Source organism: Aulonocara sp. 'chitande type north' Nkhata Bay, linkage group LG14 (assembly GCF_057382095.1).
Source record: "Aulonocara sp. 'chitande type north' Nkhata Bay isolate Kocher_YH1m ecotype deep benthic linkage group LG14, A_spYH_male_GT1.1, whole genome shotgun sequence".
NCBI classification, from domain to species: domain Eukaryota; kingdom Metazoa; phylum Chordata; class Actinopteri; order Cichliformes; family Cichlidae; genus Aulonocara; species Aulonocara sp. 'chitande type north' Nkhata Bay.
Genome location: NC_141357.1, coordinates 16,994,947 through 17,015,799, shown reverse-complemented (window position 1 = coordinate 17,015,799; position 20,853 = coordinate 16,994,947). Strand labels below are relative to the sequence as shown.

At 45.0% G+C, this 20,853-nt stretch overlaps 1 long non-coding RNA gene and 1 pseudogene across 1 annotated transcript; both read left to right on the top strand.

The window, feature by feature from the left end:
• Positions 1 to 3,156: 3,156 nt before the first annotated feature.
• LOC147314361 (uncharacterized) lies at positions 3,157 to 5,039 on the top strand (annotated as a pseudogene).
• A 75-nt stretch (positions 5,040 to 5,114) lies between these two features.
• LOC147314360 (uncharacterized) lies at positions 5,115 to 5,680 on the top strand. The gene is made up of 2 exons (XR_015124845.1): positions 5,115 to 5,391; positions 5,479 to 5,680. It is a non-coding gene; the product is annotated as an uncharacterized LOC147314360 (long non-coding RNA).
• The last annotated feature ends 15,173 nt before the right edge of the window (positions 5,681 to 20,853 follow it).

Genomic DNA, 20,853 nt, shown 5'->3' with positions numbered 1-20,853 from the left:
GTCTAATTTGAAATGAATTGATTTGCTTTGAAACTGCATTTTATCCTTTAAAAATTCAGCTCTCGAATAATTTCAGTTTCACTTCTCACCATTCAGTTTCAGTTCTACGATTCAATTTCAGTTCCAAAATTCAGTTTTTTGGAACTTACATCCGGTTCCGGTTCAAGCGCAGATTAATAGAACTACGTTTTACTAGCGGACCGAAAGTGTTACTGACGGGAATCTACAGCGTCTTGAGCTGAATTAAGACTTCAGAAGTCATTCGTCATGTCGAATGACCAGCGGATGAACTCTCAGGTTGGTAATAAATGTACTACATGTATAAGAACAAGCGTCATGTTAACAAATGATAGCCGTACGGTAACTTTTATGCTTATTGTAGCTGTTAGCTAAAAACGCTAATTTAGCGTAGTTTGCCCTGAATTCAGCTTTGACAAACAAATATGATCGACTGTTTCTAGTAGAATTCCAAAGTTGTCATCTTGGACCCTCTCAGAGTACCCCCTCTGTATGCTTGCAGAGACCCCTACAGTAGGGAAACATGCAAAACGGTGTCCAAACCTTTGTATTTTAGCTTTATTTATGTCTTACACAGCATCCCAACTCTTTAGCTAACTGAATAACTTTAGCTAAAGTGAATAGTTAGTCTAATTCATTAGTGCAGCATTACTGGGTCACCTCTGTTTGAAGTGATATAATATGATATACAACTATCACTGAAACAGCAAACTTTGTAAATAAACAAACAACACTTCTCATTCTCTAAACGTTTGGCCACAGCTGTAGATTACACTATCAGTGCTTGTTCACTCTTGACAATAATTACATTTCTAAATTTACTTTGTGCATTTACAGGTAAACAATATCTAATATTTTATCTAAATGACTGCTTTGTCTTTGAAAAGGGTGAAGAGCCTGAGGCCGGTGACAGTCCAGTTCTACTCGAAGTACATCCTTACTGTGGCTCACAGGACAAGGCCACATTCCTGTCCTGCCAGAAGAGAAACTTCAGAGTCTTCATGCAGTTCAACCACACCTGTCATATTCCATATGACAGGGGTCTCAAACTCCAGTCCTCAAGGGTGGACTGGAGTCATGCAACTTTTCCATGCCCTCGAGGACTGGAGTTTGAGACCCCTGCCGTATGGTGTTCATGCTGTTTTCTACCCCACAGTTACAGCATGTCTGACTGCCTGTTCAGCATATGCAAAAATATATGATGAGTTTAAGCATGTGATGACTAAGGCCTTCCATTATGGTGTTTGTCATCACATGTCACAGACATCTGGATGATCATTTGGAATAAACAAAACTAAAAACTTGTTACTTCATCTTTTATCTTTATTATTATTATTATTATTATTATTGTTCTTATTTTACACTTTTCATTGTTAGGCATTAGGTTTATTTGTAGTAGTCCTTTCCAACGTCTTTCCCTCTTCCATGTTACTGTGTCAGCTTGTCAGCATCTATTTGGGTTTGGAAGTGGAACAGAAAGTCAGGAAATCCAAAGTGCCATTAAAACCAGAAGAGGTTCTTATATTTCAGAAGAAGGGATTAATTCAAAAGAAATGACCTCAATGCCATATTTTATTTAGGAACACTAGAGAGCACTTTGCAAAATAACACATTCTTATAATTTCACCCTCAGATGAGCCAAGCTACGACTGTCAGGGAATGTGATGTAGGTACAGAGCATGTGAGAGTGGTTAAGTTAATGTCTCTTGTCTAGATGAAGGCACAATAGGGATCGTGGCTCAAGAGTTGGGAGTTCGCCTTGTAATCGGAAGGTTGCCGGTTCGAGCCCCGGCTTGGACAGTCTTGGTCGTTGTGTCCTTGGGCAAGACACTTCACCCGTTGCCTACTGGTGGTGGTCAGAGGGCCCGGTGGCGCCAGTGTCCGGCAGCCTCGCCTCTGTCAGTGCGCCCCAGGGTGGCTGTGGCTACATTGTAGCTTGCCATCACCAGTGTGTGAATGTGTGTGTGAATGGGTGGATGACAGGTTGTGTAAAGCGCTTTGGGGTCCTTAGGGACTAGAAAAGCGCTATATAAATACAGGCCATTTACCATTTACCATCAATGGCAAGGCGTAGAGATTCAGTATCTTCAGTCTTCAGTGGACACTCCATTTCTGGCACAAAACACCTGTAAAAGATGGTCGATTTAGGAGGTGACCCGACAACTTCAGCCTGTCAAACATAGTAATGGAGCAGTATGTTTAAAAAATATATCTAATTAAGCATGCACTCAGTACCCTAAGAATTATTATGGTAGTTAAACACAGTGATAGTTGTATATCATATTATATCACTTCAAACAGAGGTGACCCAGTAATGCTGCACTAATGAATTAGACTAACTATTCACTTTAGCTAAAGTTATTAAGTTAGCTAAAGAGTTTGGATGCTGTGTAAGACATAAATAAAGCTAAAATACAAAGGTTTGGACACCGTTTTGCATGTTTCCCTACTGTAGGGGTCTCTGCAAGCATACAGAGGGGGTACTCTGTGTCATGGTCTGGGTCTGATGACCCAGAGCTCATGTATTTCTTGTATATGTTTTTCCATATGTTATGGTGGTTTTCTCTCCCTTTTTGTCCTTTCTCCCTGGGTGCTCCCGGATGTTTTGGGGTCGCTGAGGGGACTGCGACCCGGAAGTGTTCCCGCACTGGGGACTGCCGCACCTGCCGCCCATTAGCCCTCACCAGCTGCAGCTGATGGCTTCATGAGGGGCGCCTTATTTAAGAAGGTGGCGGAGCCCCAGTCGGCGCGGGATTATACTAAGTCGAACCTGTTAAGTACCTCCGTAGATTAGTGTGTTGTGATCGGCTTCGCTACTAAAGGCTGCCTGCTGAGCTGTGTGTGTTTTTGTGTCACCAGGAGTCGGGAGTCAGGAACGTCGTCACGAGGGGAAATCACAGAGTGGAATTGGGTTTTTGGAGTTGTCACCTTTTCACTGCTATGGACACGTGCACTGTGTGGGATTCTTGGAGGAATCGCCACAGGAGTCACAGTGCTTGAATTGTATATAGTTGTCGTTTCTGTCCACTCGCCATAAATAAATCCACTGTCCTTCACTTGAGTCTCGCGTTTGGGCCCTACTTTCTCTACAACTCCACGGTCTGCCGTCGCAGCCCGTGACAGAATAATCCCGCCATTATGGGCCCAGCGGACTCAAGGACCGTCTCACAGGAGGGCTCCCTCGCCCAGCTCTGGAATTACTGTCGGAGCATTATCCAGGCGGCAGATCCACATAAGAGACACATACAGGTCGTATTTTTTGATACTTTCCTGTCTTCAACCACCTTTTCTGTGAGCTTTTTGGACATTAAGAGATTAATTTCGATTATAACCGTACTGAGGGCAAGTTCCAGCTTTGAGCTTTTTGGTTTGGGCTGTCCGGGTGAGGCGGATGTGGCGACCTCCCTGGGAGCCCTTGCTGCCTGTTTCTTTTTTCATAGGCAAGGAGCTTCCCCACCGTCGCTTGCAGCTCACTTGTTGGACCCTCCATTGCGGGGGAAACGGTTCCCACGCTCTCTGCACCTCACCACATCTCCACTTACCCCCGCGGCATCTGTTGAGTCAGCAGACGAAGGACCGACAGCTCGAAACCACGCAGCTGCTGTCCTGCCCGGTCGGCTGGTGGAACCTCAGTCGGACATGCCGGCCCCGGCATCGTTTGGAAAGCGACGTTCACACCGCCGGCGCGCCTCACCACCGCCAGGTTCCCTGACTTCTCCTCAGCCGATTGGGTCGGAGGTCGATACACCGGCTGGACCCACTCCACCAGCGTCCCATCAGTCTACTATGAGCGCAGCTCTCTCGGCTTCACTGTCCACATCACCTACTTTACCATCATCTCCACCGCCTGCGGATGCCGTATTACCATCTACGCCACCGGCTCGACCATCCATAGCTGCAATGCAGCCGGAGGGGCTCGGCGAGCGAGAGGAGCCCTCGCCGCCTGCAGAGGAGCCTGCAGAGGAGCTCGGCGAGCGGTAGGAGCTCGCGCTGCCCGAGCCGGAGCTCAGCGAGCTCCTTCCGCTCGCGCTGCCCGAGCCGGAGCTCAGCGAGCGGGAGGAGCTCCCCGAGCCGGAGCTCAGCGAGCGGGAGGAGCTCGCGCTGCCGGAGCTCAGCGAGCGGGAGGAGCTCGCGCTGCCGGAGCTCAGCGAGCGGGAGGAGCTCGCGCTGCCCGAGCCGGAGCTCAGCGAGCCGGAGGAGCTCGCGCCGCCCGAGCCGGAGCTCAGCGAGCGGAAGGAGCTCGCGCTGCCGGAGCTCGGCGAGCCTGCACCGCCGCTGAAGGAGGGACCTGCGCCGCCAGCTGTGGAGCTCAGCGAGCTAATGCTGGAGGAGCTCGGCATGCCGAAGGAGCACGGTGAGCCGGGGGACCCCAGCGAGCTAATGCCGGAGGAGCACTGTGAGCCGGAGCAGCTCAGCGAGCCACCCACTGAGAAGCCCGCACCGCTGCTGGCGGACCTCAACGAGCCGGAGGGACCGGCGTGGCCAGCAGAGGGGCTCAGCAAGCCTGGTGAGCCCGCGCTGCCACCGGAGGAGCTCGGAGGTCCGGAGGGATCCGCTGAGCCAGAGCTGGAGGTTGGCGTGCCGGAAGGGCCGCCACGTCCTGCAGCCCGGCCGCCACGTCCTGCAGCCCGGCCGCCACGTCCAGCAGCCCGGCCGGTACATCGGGAATCGTGGGTTGTGCTGAGGCGGGAGCAGCAACGCCGCCGCCACCGGACCCGTGGCCGCCCGCTGGAGATGCAGCACCACCGGATCCGTGGCAGGCCACCTGACGTGCTCTGTTGCTGCCACTGGACCCGAGGTAGGCCGCCTGAACTATTTTTCCACCACTGCCTGACCCACAGCGGGCTTCGCCTGTTTTGCTGTCCACTGGGTCGGCCGCCAGAACTGTTGCTGCCACTAGGGAAGTGGTTGGACTATTGAACTTGTTTTTTTCTTTTTTGTTGGCTGGTTTTGACGGAGAGGTTTTGGGGCCCTCCGTCCTGGACCCCCGCCGCCCGCCCTGGGTTGGTTGTGCTGTGGCTTTTGTTTTTGGTTTTTTTTTTGGGGGTTTTTTTGGGTCGTCGGGTGCCGACCCTTGGAGGGGGGGTACTGTCATGGTCTGGGTCTGATGACCCAGAGCTCATGTATTTCTTGTATATGTTTTTCCATATGTTATGGTGGTTTTCTCTCCCTTTTTGTCCTTTCTCCCTGGGTGCTCCCGGATGTTTTGGGGTCGCTGAGGGGACTGCGACCCGGAAGTGTTCCCGCACTGGGGACTGCCGCACCTGCCGCCCATTAGCCCTCACCAGCTGCAGCTGATGGCTTCATGAGGGGCGCCTTATTTAAGAAGGTGGCGGAGCCCCAGTCGGCGCGGGATTATACTAAGTCGAACCTGTTAAGTACCTCCGTAGATTAGTGTGTTGTGATCGGCGTCGCTACTAAAGGCTGCCTGCTGAGCTGTGTGTGTTTTTGTGTCACCAGGAGTCGGGAGTCAGGAACGTCGTCACGAGGGGAAATCACAGAGTGGAATCGGGTTTTTGGAGTTGTCACCTTTTCACTGCTATGGACACGTGCACTGTGTGGGATTCTTGGAGGAATCGCCACAGGAGTCACAGTGCTTGAATTGTATATAGTTGTCGTTTCTGTCCACTCGCCATAAATAAATCCACTGTCCTTCACTTGAGTCTCGCGTTTGGGCCCTACTTTCTCTACAACTCCACGGTCTGCCGTCGCAGCCCGTGACACTCTGAGAGGGTCCAAGATGACAACTTTGGAATTCTACTAGAAACAGTCGATCATATTTGTTTGTCAAAGCTGAATTCAGGGCAAACTACGCTAAATTAGCGTTTTTAGCTAACAGCTACAATAAGCATAACAGTTACCTTACGGCTATCATTTGTTAACATGACGCTTGTTCTTATACATGTAGTACATTTATTACCAACCTGAGAGTTTATCCGCTGGTCATTCGACATGACGAATGACTTCTGAAGTCTTAATTCAGCTCAAGACGCTGTAGATTCCCGTCAGTAACACTTTCGGTCCGCTAGTAAAACGTAGTTCTATTAATCTGCGCTTGAACCGGAACCAGATGTAAGTTCCAAAAAACTGAATTTTGGAACTGAAATTGAATTGTAGAACTGAAACTGAATGGTGAGAAGTGAAACTGAAATTATTCGGGAGCTGAATTTTTAAAGGATAAAATGCAGTTTCAAAGCAAATCAATTCATTTTCAAAATATAAATTCAATTTCAATTTAGTGATGATCATTTTCAAACCATAAATTCAATTTCAAATTAGACTAATTCAAATTCAGTTTTCAAAAGCATTTATTCAAGTTACAATTCAGATTCAATCGGAGCAATTCAAATTCAAATTGAACTTATTCAAATTCAGTTTCTGATGGCACAGATTTCTGCCCATACATATCTTTGATACATTTAAAGGCCACTGTTTTGTTTTGTTTTGCTTTTTTACTAAATATGACTCTGACAAGAAAGCCTAATTTCTGCTGTTCAATACTGAAGAAATATCAGCTGTTACAAATGATGCCAAATTGCAAAACTCCTAACTATGTCTCTAATAAAACCTCTATAACTTTGCTCTGCTTTACTTTTGCAGCATCAGTCTTTGTACATGATTTTCTTATATGCTATAAAAGACCAGGCCGGGAAAATCATATATTATTATTGTGTGAATATATTATTATATTCATATATTTTAGTTTTTTATCATCAGTTACTTTGACACAATGGCATCTGCTGTGAGGCTTGCACCTCTAATGAAGTCTCACAAGTTTCAGCTTTGTTTTTATACTTAAATAGCTTACACTATATGCACAAAAAGTTTTTCGTTAAGATATTTTTTCAGCAAATGTGACATTAGTCTTTTTTGTTGTTGTTTTCACGTCCTGAACTTTCCATTTTTGCCCAGTCTAGTTATTATTGTTCGTGAACACTGACCTTATCTGAGTAGAGTGAGGCCTGCAGTTCTTTAAATCTTGTTGTCTGTGAAGGTTCTCAGTCATCCAGGTCATCGTAGTCAAAGGAGCTTGCAAAGAAAAGCGTCTGGACTTCTTTAAGTTGCTTGAAGATGTTTCACCTCTCATCCGAGAAGCTTCTTCAGTTCTAAGGTCAAATGGTGGGGAGTCCCAGATTTAAACCTAGTGGGAGTATCCCCTCGCAGAGGGACAAAAGGACCCCCTGATGATCCTCTAATCGCCTGAGCCAAGGTGTGAAACTGGGTGTGGGTCCCAATCAGCCAGGGTTTCGGGTGAGCTCATTGTTAAACCTGGCCCCACCTTATCATGCGAATTCCTGAGATCAGATGGCCCAGGATGTGAGTGGGCGTTAAGGTGTCTGGGGAGGGATCTCAAAACTGGATTATAGATGGCAGACAGTTGGTGTCGTAAACCCCCGCCTCTGTTCAAAGATTGTCGCTCACAGTGGACATAGATGGCTTCTTTCACTCCTCTTTCAAACCATCTGTCCTCTCTGTCCAAAATGTGAACATTGGCATCCGCGAAAGAGTGTCCTTTATCCTTAAGATGCAGATGGACTGCTGAGTCTTGTCCTGTGGAGGTGGCTCTTCTGTGTTGTGCCATGCGCTTGTGAAGTGGCTGTTTGGTCTCTCCAATGTAGAGGTCTGGGCATTCCTCGCTGCACTGTACAGCATACACCACATTGTTAAGTTTGTGTTTTGGAGTTTTGTCTTTCGGGTGAACCAGTTTTTGTCTGAGCGTGTTGCTGGGTCTGAAATACACCGGGATGTCATGCTTGGAGAAAACTCTCCTGAGTTTTTCTGATACACCGGCTACATAGGGGATGACAATGTTGTTGCGTCTGTCTTTCTTATCCTCCCTCGCTGGTGTCTGAGCTTCTTTTCTGTGTGTAACCAACTTTAAGGTATAAAGGTGAATTACAGCGCAATAATTACTTGGGCTCGTAATAAGACCCTGGCCAGAATCAGAAGACACCAAATTCGTATGGAGCCAAAGTATTGAGCAGCAATAATGACCTGGACACAATGTTAACTTTTGAGTAGCCACTCTTGTATTGTTACAAAGTATAACAGGTATTTGTCCAATTTGTACAGATAAAGTATAAAATAAAATAAATAGTGTGCACACTCAACAAAATAAAAGTACTCGTTGGGGCCCTTTAAGAATTTAGAGTTAAGCTGGCGATAGCCAACTTCAAAGGTCCTTGTGAATGTAACTGGAATGTATGAGTGTGTGGTGTGTATCTTCTTTGGGGTAGATCGTCCTCAAAGTGGTTGGCTCGCCATCTATCACAACCAGAATATCGTCCTGGTCCTTGGACTTTTCCGTCCTCTCCAAAAAACCTGACCTATAATCCAGGTCATAAAATGTACATTCTAATCAGTCTGTTTCAGATGCATTGTTTAAGGTTAAAATACAAAATCAAAATATTGCATCACCTCATATTCATTGCATCAACATCTTAAATCTTATCAAATCTCACAGTTCTGTTGTACAACATTCAATTTTCAAGCATATCAAATATGAGAACTAAACATCTAAGTTGCTCAAATATTTCTCTATTCATGTAAACATTAATTAAACAATACTTATGGTAAGTAACCATTGACACTCAAAATACAATACACCATAACAAATTCAGAACTATGTGCAAATAAGCAACAAAATATACATGTGAGTTCAGTTCAGAGGCATTAAAGCAGTGTGCTTAATTTCTCCACACTATAGGCCTATTCGTGAGAGAGAAATGCACTAAAAATTACCCTCTAGATTACTTTAAACTCACAGTGAACTGACAAAATTTAGCTTTAGAGCAGCTAAGAACATGTTGCTCACCGTTGCTCTGTTTCACAAAAGCCCAACACACACTGGCGTTGGAATTGCAGCAGCTCTCCGGATGAAAAGTGAGTGGTTAGCCTGTGAGACACCGAGCTAGCATTAGCATGATCGCGACGGTAAGTCTCTACAAGTTTTTTCCATCAGAATAACACTCGTCTTACCGACGTTGCCTCTCTCCTTCATCCAGCCACTCGACTCCGGACTTCCAGCAGGTAAGTAGGCTGGCTTTCCTTCCTCTCAATCCTGAGTTTTCCTCTCTTTTGTCCGTGGATTTCTCAGTTTGAGTAGTAGATGCCTCCACTCCTCTTGCTGAGATGAGAAAAACCCGGGAGCATCATGCACCTTCACCTCACTTCCTGGCTGACAGGGTCAATGCGGCCTGGGTAGGCTCTGATTGGTTGCTGAGCTAGGTGCCCTCACGTGGGGTGAACTGAGAGGTGCATTCAATGGTCATAGGAAATACGACGCTTGTTGATGTGGACAGTTAATATAAAGAGAATAAGTATGATATTTTTCATCTGGGCTACACCCTCCCCTCCTGAACTCATGCACGTCCCTGTGCATGGTAGACAGTTAAATGATGATTATTTGACGGGTCAAGGAAGAGGGCGAAGCAGGCTCTTCACCATCACTGATGACATCGGCCCAAGCTGAAGACAGTCCTTGCAAGAATGATTTTGCTGCAGTGATCAGAGGATTGCCTAGCTCCGTATAGTCAAGCCGTCGTGGCGGACGACGGTTTCTCTCAGATCTCCTTACAGAATCATTTGTATCCATGTTTTCCCTTGTATCCACTGGGACTATCTCCTCCACTCTCTCCTCAGAATTCGCACCTCTGGTGCCAGCCTCCTGAAATGGAAGTTGCCTTTCTTGGACGTCTGGGTCATCAACAGGTGAGTCAGTTTCAGTTAAGGTTACTTCATCCACTTGTTCGGTCGGTGTGACTCCATTGGTAGATAAGTACTCAGTATCATCTGTAGTACTGTTAGGCATATCAGGTATGTTGCCAAAATCAGATTGGCTGTCAAAAACAGGTGGGTTGTCAATATCAGGAACATTTACAGGACTCTCACTCACTGTGTGGACAGGGGAACTCAACCAAACAGGAATGAGCAAATCATCTTCTTCGTCTGAGGAGTTCTCTTCCTCTAGCGCTGGATTTGCACGGGTTCTTGGCCTGCGTGACACTGGCTTCTGTACATGCTCACTGCTTTCCTCCACAGGTAGGTAGCCACATGGCAGCAACAGATCCCGGTGTAGTGTTCTTAGGGGACCATCTTTGTTTTCAGGCTTAACTGTATATACTGGGAGGTTGCCTGCCCTTCTCACCACTACATGCACAGTGTGTTCCCACTTGTCTGAAATCTTATGTTTGCCCCGGATACGGACATTCCTGACCAATACCCGATCTCCAGCTTCCAAGTCTGATGCAGTTACATGTGTGTCAAACCTCATTTTGTTCTTGTGAGCCATCTTTGCAGCCTTGTCCATAGCTAACTTGTAGCTTTCTTTGAGACGTGACTTGAGTTTTTGCACATATTCAGAGTGAGATGAGTGTTGTTCCTCTTGCACTGGCAGGTTGAATGCAAGGTCAACTGGCAACCGAGGTTGGCGTCCGAACATCAGTTCGTACGGGGAGAAACCAGTCACTTCATTCCTGGTGCAGTTATAAGCGTGGACCAGGGGTCTTACATGGTCACGCCAACAGGACTTATCTTGATCACGGAGAGTTCCCAACATATCAAGCAAGGTACGATTAAATCGTTCCACAGGATTGCCCCTAGGATGGTATGGGGTTGTCCTCACCTTGTGGATACCAGCCACCCGACAGAGCTCCTTGATTGTGCGGGACTCGAAATCTGGACCCTGGTCACTATGCAATTTTTCTGGGATGCCATAGTGTACCATAAAGTTCTCCCACAGACACCTTGCCACTGTGCGGGCCTTTTGATTAGGTGTTGGGATAGCAACTGCAAATTTAGTGAAGTGGTCCGTGATCACCAATATATCTTTGGTTCCACTCCTGTCAGCTTCCAGGGACAAGAAGTCCATGCACAAGAGTTCAAGAGGTCGTGTCGTATTAATGTTGACCAAGGGGGCCGCTCTTTCAGGCCGTGCCTTCCTCCGCACGCACCTGCCACACGTCTTCACTTTCCTTTCCACGTCCAAAGCCATCCTTGGCCAATAAAATCTTGACCTTACAAGGTCCAGTGTACGGTCGACTCCCATGTGACCCATATGGTCATGCAGGCTGGTGAGAACTGTGTTGCGAAGCTCAGCTGGAAGTACAAGCTGGTAGGTTTTCTGGGACCTCTCTTGGCGTCGCCGGTACAAGACATTGTTGCGGAGCTCAAGACGGTTAAGCTCTCGGAGGAGCAGTGGAAGCTCAGGGAACTGTGTGCGCACGGTTGGAGGTGGTGTGTCCCCATATTCGATCTGAGAAATAACATGCTTTATACACTGATCGGCTCTTTGCTCGTCTGCCAGCTCTGCCTCAGTTAGATGGGGAATGGTTGGCAGACCTCCAAACTGTTCCTCTTGCCCATAGCTATCAGGTACAGCACTAGGAGACACAGCAAGCACCTCCACCAAGGCAACACAATCTGCATCTGCCTCTCTTTCATTGTCAGGACTGACGCTGTAGGTGAACTGCCTCTCACAGATTGCTTTCACCACAGACTGATTTACAGCATTGATGTTGTCTGGATCACAAAGGTGATCTTGAGTGAACTGTTGTATGCGTTCAATCTCTTTTTGTGATTTCAGGTCGTCCGCTAGCCCTCCGTGTGGTCTGCGTGATAATCCATCCGCATCTCCATTCTGCTTCCCTGGACGATAGAGAAGTTTGAAAGAGAATGTGGACAGTGCTGCTAGCCACCTATAGCTAGTTGCGTCAAGTTTTGCTGAAGTCAGAATGTAAGTCAGCGGATTACTATCCGTTACAACAGTGAAGTGGTTGCCGTAGAGATAGTCGCTGAACTTTTCTGTAACTGACCACTTGAGCGCCAGAAACTCCAACTTGTGCGCTGGATAGCGATTTTCGCTCCGTGACAGCCCTCTACTTGCATAGCCTATGACTCTAAGTTGTCCCTCTTGCTCCTGATACAATACAGCACCAAGCCCGGTGGTACTGGCGTCGGTGTGCAGTATATAGGGTTTCTGGGGGTCAGCGAAGGCAAGTACAGGGGCAGTGGTGAGACTTTGGATGACTGACTCGAAGGCTTCCTGGCAAGCTGGCGTCCAGCGACCTCCGAAAGGGTCTTTTGGGTCATGGTACTGATGTGCACTTTGTCTTGCGTTTACTTTTGATTTCTTGTGGCTAGGTGGGTACCCTGAAGTTAAGTTGTGGAGAGGTTTCACAATGCTGGAATACCCCTTAACGAACCTTCTATAATACCCAGCAAAACCAAGGAACGACTTTAACTCTCGCAGGGTCTGTGGGACAGGCCATGTTTTAAGGGCCGAAATCTTCTCAGGGTCAGTCCGAACTCCATTTCTGGAGACCACATGTCCCAGATAACGGACTGAAGTCTGGAAGAAGACACATTTCTCTGGTGACAGCTTTAACCCAAACTCTTTTAGACGAGTGAGCACTTTCATGAGTCTTTCTTCGTGTTCCTCAAGGGTTCGGGAGAATACTATCACGTCATCAAGAAAGACCAATGCATCCTTCAAATGCATATCCCCCATGCACCGCTCCATTAACCGCTGGAACGTGCTGGGGGCGTTCGTTACACCCTGAGGCATTCTGTTGAACTCCCAGAAGCCGAGAGGGCACACAAAGGCCGTCTTCGGTTTGTCTGCTTCTTCGACCTCGATCTGGTAGTACCCTGATTTTAGATCAAGAACAGAGAACCACTGTGAACCATTGAGGGCTGAGAATGTGTCCTCTAGCTTCGGAAGGCTGTACGCATCTTTTATAGTCTGAAGGTTTAGACGCCTATAATCGATGCACAACCGGACTTGGCCGTTCTTTTTCCGGACTACCACTATGGGTGACGCAAATGGGGACTCTGACTCTCTAATAACTCCTGCATCAAGGAGTTCCTGAATGTGCTTCCGGACAGCCTCAATGTCCCGTGGGTGGATTGGCCGGGCACGTAGTTTGAAAGGCGTGTCATCCGAAAGTTTTATATGATGTCGCACCTGGTCCGTCCGGCCAAAATCCAGGTCGTGCTGTGCAAACACCTCAGGCATGCCGCTGAGCTGCTGAGTGATGCGCTCTTTCCATTCCAATGGAACTGGGGAGTCACCAAAATTGAAGGTTATGGTGGGCTCTTGGAAAGACGGAGTCTCTGGAGTTCTCTGGGATAGTTCTGACTGTTTGGTCTTGTTGTGTTCCTTTAATAGGATGGTCTGATAAGCACTAACCTCTGCAATAGTACACTTGGCAGGGATGACAATGTCGTGGTCAGACTCGTTGCTTATAACAACTGGCAACTTGTGGGGCCGCCGCTGGGGAAAGTCCACCAGACCGGCTTTAAGTAGCAGGCCACCGGGCAAGGGGGACGATGATGGGTACTCAATTACAACTGATTTTTCATCCTGAAGGCCCTCGCCAAGGGCGACTCCCTCCACCACTACAGTTGAACCAGCTGGAATGACTTGAGGCATCTTGCCAAGTAGCTTCACTACCCCCTGATGGGTGTCACTTGTCTGCTTCCGTCTCAACTCAATGATTTTGAAGACTACTTTGTAGCCATGTGGGAGGGGTTGACGATTGGCTAAGTCAGTCTCTGAGTAGATGTCGAACAGTACATCTAGGGTGTTTGTGCCTATGAGCATGAGGGATTGTGAAGTGTCAGGGACGATTAAAGCAAGTGTGTTTACATCTACTGGAACACCTATAAAGTCCTTTGGAAAAGTTATGGTCATTTCTATATAGCCAAAGTAAGGCACTAGCTGGCCATTAGCACCTTCCACTTCTAAGAGGTCATGCAGTGGCTTGATCTTTTGCTCTGAAAGGTGCTGCTGGTAAAATGACTCAGGAACAGTGGTAACTTGGGAGCCTGAGTCAAGAAGACAGTTGACTTCTTCACCTCTCACAGTCACTTGAGCTGTACTTCTGGTACCAATCAACTGTTTAGGGAGTTGGAAAGATTGGTTCTGCTCTGAATGGTTTAAGCCAGAACATGTTTGTGCTTTGACAGTCTTTGCTGGGGTACTTACTTTGTTAACCTCAGCTGTGATTTTGTCACCATTGTTTACGTCTGAGGGACGTTGTTGACTCTCCTCAGCTCCTGTTTGTCCCACAACAGGAACTGTTAGATGTTTAAAGGTGAATCTGTACAATCTCGCGCTTCCCACTGGCGTTGTTTCTCCTCCAACTGCTTCTTTTTTTCTGCTACTAGGTTGGGGTTAGCGGGGTCAACACAGCATGGAGCGATATGTCCATCTTCACCGCAGTTGAAACAATACCAGGGCTTGGGTCTGCCCCTTTGCCTCTTTGAAGTCTGTCTTTGCATACGTCCATCTACACCATGTGGCTTTGACATCTTACTCTGCGGCTTCCCTGCAGGGTCCTTGCTGTTTGCAAACTTTGTTTTTTTCTGTGACATGAATGTAGTTAGTTGACTTTGCAGACTCGCCACCTGCTTTCGCAGATCCTCAATAGCAGCAATGCTACTCCCATGTTTCTCCTCTGGTTCACAAACATGTGCACCCTGGAACTGTAACTGAGTTCTCTGCTTTGTGGTGCCAATGTGTTTTCTCATACGGTTAGTTTTTGCTTGCTGTCGATCTTCCTCAGAGCGAATCATTAACAACAGGTCTGAGAATTGGGGTGGGCTGCTCTTCTTTTGCTCAAGTTGCAGGGCGCTGAGTAGGTCGTTGTCCCAACATCCCCTGCAGAACTGTTTAAGTAGATGTTTGTCCACTTCTTCACATGCGACTCCCCCCCTCTTCGTGGCTCTGTTTAATGCTAGCTGTAGCCGGTGAAGGTAAGTGGATGACTTCTCACCTGGATCTTGAAGGGTGTTCAGGAATTGAGCGAAAAGTTCCTCGCCATCTTCTACAGTGCCAAAGGCTGAATCTAGAAGCTGCAAATAAGTCACAGGTGGTGACTCAGGCCGCAAACTCTTAACTATATCAGCTGCTGGTGGGAGCAGGCTCTCATGGATCTTTCTGGATATTTGCAGGGGGGACATGCTGGGATCATTTTGGAGCAGTTCAATTTGTGTGCGCCATGTGTCATAATCAGTTTCATTGTTAGGTCTGGGAACCTTACCGGAGAAGGAACGGAGTCTCACCTGGGACTGGATGTGTGGGACAACATCTTGCCTTCGTACGATATGCTCTACCACAACCTTCTGAATGTCAGGTGGGTTCAAGTCACTTACTGAGAGGGACGCTGCTCTCCTTCCATTAGTGAGGGGAACATCATCAGTGGCACCAGTATCACTTGGTGTAACATCTGAATGTGAGGTGTGACACTGTCGCTCTTTAGAAGCGGGCGGAGATACAACAGTGGTCTCGACATACGTGGGAGAAGGTTCTTCAGTGGTAGGTCGCATGGCTTCAATATCCTCCCCAATCTGACACATCATCTCCTTCAGCACCTCACCGTAGTCTTTGCCACTCAGCTTGGCTAGTTCCTTGAGTTCCGCCAAGTAGGTTTTTGTAACATTACTCCCAACCGTGGTAGTGTACATGCTACTGAGTGTTTTAATTTCATAGACAACGCTGGGATCAGCTTGTGCTGTGTATGTGTATGGTAAACGAGGTTCTAAACCTTCTAAGGCTGAACTGCTAGAGTATTCTACGATCAGGTTTTGGTAGAAGTTGGACAGTGAATCATCAACAAAAAGGACTCTTGTGATTTTACCATACTGTTTCAGAAAGTCAATGACCTGTTCATCTTTCTCAGATACCTGTGTTATCCCAGCGACAACAACCGCATTAGGTATTTTGACACCAGACTTTTGTATGAAATCCATGCTGGTCATTGCCTCAATATTGATGCTCAAATCAATTGGCTCCTGGCTGGCTCGCCACTTCTGTAACCAACTTTAAGGTATAAAGGTGAATTACAGCGCAATAATTACTTGGGCTCGTAATAAGACCCTGGCCAGAATCAGAAGACACCAAATTCGTATGGAGCCAAAGTATTGAGCAGCAATAATGACCTGGACACAATGTTAACTTTTGAGTAGCCACTCTTGTATTGTTACAAAGTATAACAGGTATTTGTCCAATTTGTACAGATAAAGTATAAAATAAAATAAATAGTGTGCACACTCAACAAAATAAAAGTACTCGTTGGGGCCCTTTAAGAATTTAGAGTTAAGCTGGCGATAGCCAACTTCAAAGGTCCTTGTGAATGTAACTGGAATGTATGAGTGTGTGGTGTGTATCTTCTTTGGGGTAGATCGTCCTCAAAGTGGTTGGCTCGCCATCTATCACAACCAGAATATCGTCCTGGTCCTTGGACTTTTCCGTCCTCTCCAAAAAACCTGACCTATAATCCAGGTCATAAAATGTACATTCTAATCAGTCTGTTTCAGATGCATTGTTTAAGGTTAAAATACAAAATCAAAATATTGCATCACCTCATATTCATTGCATCAACATCTTAAATCTTATCAAATCTCACAGTTCTGTTGTACAACATTCAATTTTCAAGCATATCAAATATGAGAACTAAACATCTAAGTTGCTCAAATATTTCTCTATTCATGTAAACATTAATTAAACAATACTTATGGTAAGTAACCATTGACACTCAAAATACAATACACCATAACAAATTCAGAACTATGTGCAAATAAGCAACAAAATATACATGTGAGTTCAGTTCAGAGGCATTAAAGCAGTGTGCTTAATTTCTCCACACTATAGGCCTATTCGTGAGAGAGAAATGCACTAAAAATTACCCTCTAGATTACTTTAAACTCACAGTGAACTGACAAAATTTAGCTTTAGAGCAGCTAAGAACATGTTGCTCACCGTTGCTCTGTTTCACAAAAGCCCAACACACACTGGCGTTGGAATTGCAGCAGCTCTCCGGATGAAAAGTGAGTGGTTAGCCTGTGAGACACCGAGCTAGCATTAGCATGATCGCGACGGTAAGTCTCTACAAGTTTTTTCCATCAGAATAACACTCGTCTTACCGACGTTGCCTCTCTCCTTCATCCAGCCACTCGACTCCGGACTTCCAGCAGGTAAGTAGGCTGGCTTTCCTTCCTCTCAATCCTGAGTTTTCCTCTCTTTTGTCCGTGGATTTCTCAGTTTGAGTAGTAGATGCCTCCACTCCTCTTGCTGAGATGAGAAAAACCCGGGAGCATCATGCACCTTCACCTCACTTCCTGGCTGACAGGGTCAATGCGGCCTGGGTAGGCTCTGATTGGTTGCTGAGCTAGGTGCCCTCACGTGGGGTGAACTGAGAGGTGCATTCAATGGTCATAGGAAATACGACGCTTGTTGATGTGGACAGTTAATATAAAGAGAATAAGTATGATATTTTTCATCTGGGCTACATGTGCCTCTTTGCTGACTTTAAGAACGCCCATTTAGGATAACCGCACGTTTTGAGTGCAGCATTACAAATGGTTTTGTGACACTTTTCAGACTGACTGATGTCAAAGGCTTTGTTTCTCAGATTGTTTCTTTCGGTTGTAACATGATGTGCTGCTTTTTGAGATCTTTTACCCAATTTACTTTGTCAGACAGGTTCTATTTAAGTGATTTCCTGATTCAACAAGTCTAAACAAGTTTAACCTCCTAAGACCTAAACTCTTTCATGGAATGCATTTTTAATTTCGCTTTGCTATTTGGGCTGATTGGGACCTGATAAATGTAAAAGCTAAGAATGATCTTTTTACCTGATTTTGCTCTAAATGGGCCTGATGTCCACATATGTGGTCGCCAGGTCCTAGAAGGTTAAATCAGCATGGTTTATGATATTTATGGCTTTTTTCTCACTATTTGCACTCCACATGTACTGCTAGTCCTTGGATGCACCTATCTATACTACCAGTCAGACACACCTTCCCATTTAATGTTTTTTTTGCTTTATTTTACTGCTTTTTACACTGTAGAAACATTGTGAAAACAAAAAATGTATGAAACAAGAATTATGGAATTACAAAAGAAAATCAGAATATTATAAATTACTCTACATATGTCATATACTAGATTCCTAAAAGTAGCCACCCTTTTCTTTGTTCACAAACAAACCCTTAGTCTTCTCTCAATGAGCTTCATGATGTAGTCACCTGAAGTGGTTTTCATTTGACAGGTGTAGCTTGTCATGATTCATTTGTGGAGTTTCTTGCCTTGATGGGGTTAGGACCATCAGTTTTGCTGTGCAGAAGTCAGGTTTGTAGAAAGCTGGACAGCCATATAGCCCTATAGACAACTGTTAGAAATCAAATTATGGCAAGAACCAGTCAGCTACATAAAGAGAAACAACAGTCCAACATTACTTTAAGAAGTGAAGCGCAGTCTGGTACGATGCAAAAAACTAGAATGGATGGTCTCCCACCATGAAGCATTGGAGGAGGAGGTGTGATGGTTCATTGCTGGTGAAACCTTTGGGGATTTATTCAAAACTGAAGGCGCATTGAACCAGCATGGCTACCACAGCATAGCAACTGCATCCAAACTTTTGACTGGTAGTACGTATATTGCTATCTTTGTTTTTGGCCCTAAACATACCCTCCCTACCCTTTTTCATTACATCCACAAAGTTTTCCGCTTCATATTTTCAAGTGAAATTCAACATATTCTTTGTCTTAACTGTTCCTCTTATTGCTTTAAGCAGACCAGTGACTGTAACTGCATAACCTTTTTTATTCATTAAATAAGCATAAAAACTCAGTGTCACTTTCAGTGTCTTTCTGTCCTCTATTTACTTTTACATAGCTATACTCATTCACTAATTCTCTGGATATTTAGTGTTACCTTCTGTTGCCTCCCCAGTGACAAAGATCCTGATATCGCCTTCGTCTAGTCACAAGGACAGACACGCATTTGTCTTTCCTCTTCCTTTGGTGCTGTGTCTTCCAATTTTCTTCCTTTTAATTTTGTTCCAGAGTCTAAAGGAAGGTGTACAGTCTATGAGTCATGCTCCACTGCGCCATTAATTTCATGTTCTGTTTTGCATTTTCATATTGCAGTATGTATTACTGTTTTTCAGTATCTTCTGTTATTACACTTACTCAAGTCATGAAAATGAGATTTTAATCTCAGTAGAATTTATCCGAGTAAAAAAGCTCTACACTCAGACATCAGGACTTCATAACATGCTTTACAAATATGTTTCAGTCCTCTTGGTTGCCTACATCTTTGTCCATATGGTAGCACATATGATATGGTTCACAAGGGAGCAATTGTATGTAAATTTGTAGTAGTAGTAACTTAAGATTCAACTTGTGATTGCTCATGTCGATTCAAGCTAATTTTCTATAAATGCATAGAAATCAATAGACAGAATCCCTGGAGGTAACCACCATGACACCAGATACATCACTCAATGTTTACAGCTGACAGCAAATTAAAGTAACATGACACTAAACTGAGGGTTGTTTTTTTTAACTTTTTAGTAATTAAATTTGGTAATAATTAACTGAGTTGTCCTTATTTGTCTGGTTTGATAAATTATTATTATCATCATTTATTTAGCATTAGTATTCATTTAGCAAAACTGCTGGATGATTAACCTTGAAACTGTTTCAGGGCTATCAGATTTGTTATTGGGCCCAATGAAATGGAGATAACCGAGTAGGTGGGCTTTTCTAATGAGGTCTTTGATATACAAAAAGAGAATCAATTCTTTAGCACAATACAGTTGTTGGATAACTAACAAGATTATTGTGTTATTTTATGTGTCTTTATGACATGTACCCGTGCCTGCTGTCATACATGTGGTGTACACATGCTAATGTGTGTATATGAATAATTAATGAATGACAGAAGAACTGTGTGGTCTTTAATGATCTGATGTCATAGCATGTTTTTGGATTGATGTATCTCCAAAAGTTGATTCTGTTCATCTGGACGTAACGTTTCCAGCGATTGATGTATTTCACAAATAGAGAGAAAAGGAATAGTAATGAACCAGTTAAATAACCTGGTCATTTTGCGTTAGTGTTTTAGGCAATAATTTCTTCTTTTTTTTTCAACAGCACTGTCTACAAAAAGGACCAACAAGTCCCAGCAAGCTATTTTTACTTACAGTGAAGAGTTGAAGAGTGCACAGCCAGCATACTGAAAATAGATCTGCCGATAAGGCAAAGAAAGTCTTTAATGCTTCAGAATGCAAAGTTTCTGGTTTATACCAATTTAGTCTACCGTACGAAATTGCCTGTAAGTGTGTTTGAGTGTGTGCATTTGTGTGCGTCTGGATTTGACTGAGCCTTTAGGGACACTTAAACAACTTTTGATTAGTAAAAGATGAAATTGCCAAAGTCTCTTCATTTGTGATATTCATATCCACAATTTAGAATTCATCCATAATTTACCTACATTTATAGTTTACACTTTCTTAATATTGCATGCCGTGATAACTTTAGCTTCTAGGTACAGAGCTAATTTCAATATTTTTAATTAATTATTTATTTGATGCTTTATTTTTTTTTTTAAGTTTTGTTTTCTTTCTCTTGTAAACTATATTTTGACATAGTATGCTTTCTCCCTTGTTAATATTTTGCACCACACCAGTTGCTGTTTGACTTGGGCCAAATGAATCGTTGAAGTTTTTATTCATTTTTCCCACTTTGATTTCTGTGGGTTGACAGAAAACCGTTCCATCATCAGAGGCAAGCCATAGTTACAGATGACAGTTCTGGGCTGATCCATTACCACTTTGCCCCAGGCTTAATTACCAACTCCCTCCAGTAACACGCAACACTCTGTGTTTCAAATGCAATCTTTCTTTAACTTCTCAGTCTGGTTACAGCAATAGCAACACTTCTGTTCCTCCTGCATTTACACTCCTGCACCCATGGGATCTATGGTGAAGCACACCTGCAAGAATTAAAGAGCAACAATGATGATCACTGGAGATGAATTCATCTCCC